Below are 4,662 nucleotides of genomic sequence, written 5' to 3'. Positions count from 1 at the left end.
AGCCTTTGGCTCAGGTGAGCTAAAAAACAAATCTTCTGTCTCGGCAAAGACGTTTATTCAAGGTGAATAGAGAATTGATGCCTCCTTTTTATCATATCTAAAGTACACTACTTAGGAATTTAGTAATTATATTATTGTTCAAATATTCAACTTTTTCTCAAATAGTAAATTGGAGGTCTTTGACAGCAAATTGCTAAATTGAAAATACATGTCTTTTCAAACTTGTTTTCACTGGGCAACATAAGTATAATTGTTAACCATCTGTCTTCCTTCACTTACACGATCAAACTAATCATTGATTGAATTTATAGGAAGTCATCTATCTTAATAAACTGTGTACAAATTATTATATGATACTGAAAATGAATTTTGTAAGATATATGATAAATTGTACAGTAGTTTGTTGAACGAGTTCGACTGAGACAACCATTTTTCGTCACATTGTGACGTCACAAACAATCAGAAAAACTTTATTCAGCATATGCTATTTATAGACTTGTGTATGGCTATGCGTGTACCGAATTTCATTCTAATCTGAATTGTGGTTTTGTAGATATAGAGATAGTTTGCGAACTCTTTGATCACCCCTCGTATTTTGTTATTAATATTCACAATCTCATCTACTGTACATATTTTTCATTTTCATACTTGCAATGTCACTGAAGTGTGTAGTATTTGATTATTATTCACGAGAACATGAATCTTATTCATTCAGAGGGGTAATGTTTCTTTCCAAAGGATTCCGTTTTGTTTCGGAACGCTACCGTTTCCCGAGGGTATATGCCATTGTACAAGGGGGCTCCAGAATTTTTCATTTTTAACGCAGTAATTTGGAAAAGTAATATTTTAGTACTTATTTATTGTCCCCAGCTTCCGCGAAAGCGAGGTGGCATTAAATCATATTTGTCTATCCCTCCAGAAACGTTAACCATTGTCATATCGTTTGACTGAAAAGAGATTTGACTTTCATATTACAAATGCATATTACCTGTGACAAAACCTTTCTATATGCACTTTGATTTTTTACCCAGTGACCTTATGTTTGACCTAATTGTCACAAGCGTTAATTTTTCCTTATTGCAGCCCGGAGGACCCTTTTTAGCAAAAAAGTTTTGGGAAGGTTAAGTCCAAATATGTCAAGGTACATACGAGGCATTATTCTCTGGGACAACAAGAAATAAATAATAACCGATCAATAAATCTGTAAATATATGAAGAACACCACCATCGTCTGTTAACCTGAATTTCCTCTGTTTTCACGCATGAAACGATATTTTCAACTTTCCACTGGTAACGTTTATATTGTGCATTTCTTTTAACTTAAAGGATCAGATAGAAATCAAAACACATTCAATGTGTTTATTTATAAGAATTAATTTAGTATTAATATTTGTATAATGATCATGCCGTTTATAATTATAAAGACAAAGCTAAGTGTACTATATGAACTTTCATCTAAGGGTAACGTGCTGTGCTTTTATTCAATGGTTGTTTTAAACTCATTTTTGTTTTAATTAAAAAAAAAAAACTTAAGTTATATTTAATCATATCACAACATTTTAGCCTTTTAAAATTCTTATTATAAATTAATTATGAGTGTTAAAAATTGCTCTTAATAAGTACTAAAATTAAAGATTGTATTTTTTTTCTTTTCAATTCAATTAAAATCAAACAAATAAAATATACATGTGAATATACCTATATGTTTAAACGTTGATATTATTAAATACTATTATGACCATACAGGTATCTATGCTATCTATCAATGAATTTCAAAAAAGAAAAAAAAAAACCCACAACATAGGACATATGTCTTTCAGATTAGCAATTAATAGTGATTATAGTGTATTGATTTTCATTTTTCCTATAACTTTATAATGAAGTAAACAATGACTGAATGAAAAAAAAATTAATCTTTGTAATTATACTGTGTATGAAATTCAAGTGGATGTGAAATAATGTACAAATCTGAGTGTGCGTATATCCTAATATTGAATTTTATTATGCGGGCTTGCTAATTTTCAGCAGGGCTGACATTTTTTGAGTAGTCAGCCCTGATGGTCCACCTGAATTTTTTCCGAGTTTCGTACACTGCAATAAACAATTGATGATTGTTTATGTTCGATCACGTTTTTTTTTCTGTATTATAAAATATTTACTATAGAATTGGTACTTTTCCAAAAAAAAAACAATATAAACATAACATGCATTTTAAAAGACATCAGGAAATTGGGAGGGAGGGGGGTCGTTTTTCGTTTTTTAAAAGATTTAACTTAGAAGCCACCATCTGTTCAAGAGAGTCTCTTCAGTTTTAATATCAGTAAAGAAAATGTAAAGGGAAAGAAACAGGGCTCAAACTGACAAAATAAGGGAAAGCAAAGAACAGGAAGAAGAGCTAAGTCCCAAAAAGAAGAAAAAAGATATGTCCGGTACCACTAATAGAAAGAAAAGAAAGATGGATCTGAATAAGTAAGCCCTAGAAAAAGAGAAGGAGATGAAAATAAAACTCCCGCCAAAGAAGAAAACTGAGGGCACAGCTGCACATAAGTCAGCATTGTACATTTCCGATGTATTAACCCAATTAATTGATTTATTCGCCTGTACCATTCACAAGATTAGACCGAGAAACCCTGGAAATTGTGAGACATCCGCATTCTGTGGGCGAGGAGCAGGAAATGATGATGCAGCCTCGATGCCACAGGTTGCTGCAGCCAAAACCCCCTGAAAAAAATAGAGAATATTTTGGGGTAATAACAGGTCTAATTATGACCATATTAGTTACATTTGCCTGAAATATTGGGGTATACCTAAGATCCTTCAAGGTAATCAGCTTAATTTACTCATGTTTAATTCTTTTAACATTCTTTAAAATATTTTTTTAAAGAAGTACAAAGTTACAAAACTAGTTTCTGTATACTGTGATAAGTCGCAACTCGATTCTGAAAACAAGTATAGTCTAAGGGGACTAACTCTAATTTCTGAACATGAACTCTCCTGGATGCAAGTGAACAGATGATCAGATACAAAACTGGGTTCGACAGGTGTGATGCAGACCCCCGGAGACTTCTCCATCTGCGAAAGACAAGTGAGATGTTTAATACAGCATATGAAGAACATGGGCAGACCAGTCAAGGCTGTGACGGCAACCTGACCTAGGACATGGTCTCCATGGAGAGGTGTGGTTTGGGTACTCGGCTACGGCTGAAATGCAGCGGGAGCCCTTACATGTCGTAAATCCCAAGGGAAAAACCAGGAACAATAAACTATGGACTACACGTAGGTCCAAGTCAAACTTCGGTTGGCAGTTCATCTCTAGTTCATCTCCAGCCGAGTCTTCACTGCATAAAGCAAAAAGTAGTTACTCTAAACAAGTGTGATATGAAAAGAGGACGCCAGATATTAGTTTATATTCATAAATATCAGGGCCCCCAAAACCAAAACTACACAGGAATTCAGTGCGATGTGATGTATAATAACTCCCTCTACTCTGGGGTGGTGGAAACCCTCTTACAGCCCGCCATTACACCGTCTTCTCAACTGCAGAGGATGTGACCAGTAGTCACGAGATATTATCGCTAGTGACCAAAAACAAGATATGTCCCGAGCGATAGCACCTCAACAACAATGCAAGCCATGTGTGCAATGAGCAGACAAGTGAGGCAAATGTACCCCCATGACCACGACATCGGTGACCTATACACATGGGCCAAAGAGGGCATAGAAGACCTCGAGAATGATTTAAATGTCAAGGACATTACCTCAAATCCTGACAGTATCATATCCTATCATATCCTATATGATTATATCATATCATATTCAGAGTCTTTGTATGCCGAGCGCAAACTATGATACGAACAACATTTTGTAAACACTTGGCATCTTGCTGAAAATGCCATTAAAAAAGATGTATTTTTACAGAAAATTAGGCTTAAAAAAACTTAAGCTGAAAGAACCAAACTGCTGCATAACTTTGCTTTAGATTTTACAGACATATTATTAATTCTACTATGTGAGTTATATAATTTGCTGCTACAAGGATGAACATGCTTTATGCAAAAACACTCTTTAGTATGCAAGGGTGGAAAGAAACAATGGCTTGCCAAAAGTGCTTACCTTGATAAAAAGTTCAAAATTCATTACTCCAGGGCCAATGCAAGGATTCTCAGGACCTGTGTCAAAAGGCCCCGTCGGTGCTAGACGAATCCATTCTTAATACCAATGTTTACCCATAATGGAACAATATGCAAATACCGAGTAAACGTACTAAGCGAGTATATCGAAGCGATACAAATTTACCTGGTTGTTTAAGCACGTAAAAATTTGTACATAAATTGTTCATTTTACAATGCAATACACATATGCGGAAGCTGAGAATTGCTAGACTAAATGTCTTTAAATCTTGCCCACAAGCTGTAACGGACACACAAAAACACACACAAGTAAGTACATACGCACAGTGGCGATGCAATATCTCCGCCGCAACTAGTTGTGCAATTGGAAAGCAAGTCGGCTAAAAGAACGATCCTCACGAATTGCATTTCTCACACAACGAACAAACTGCAAGAAAATTTGTTGGCATTATTCATTAAAAAGAGTTGATAAAAATATCTCAATCATTTGCAGGCAAAATAAACATAATGCAATTGCAAATTAATCAACTGA

This window comes from Saccostrea cucullata, unplaced genomic scaffold, assembly GCF_032062105.1.
Source record: "Saccostrea cucullata isolate Sc308-1 unplaced genomic scaffold, CSIRO_AGI_Scuc_v1 ctg1348, whole genome shotgun sequence".
Lineage (NCBI taxonomy): Eukaryota > Metazoa > Mollusca > Bivalvia > Ostreida > Ostreidae > Saccostrea > Saccostrea cuccullata.
The sequence above is the reverse complement of the archived record's forward strand: the minus strand, read 5'-3'. Positions refer to the sequence as shown.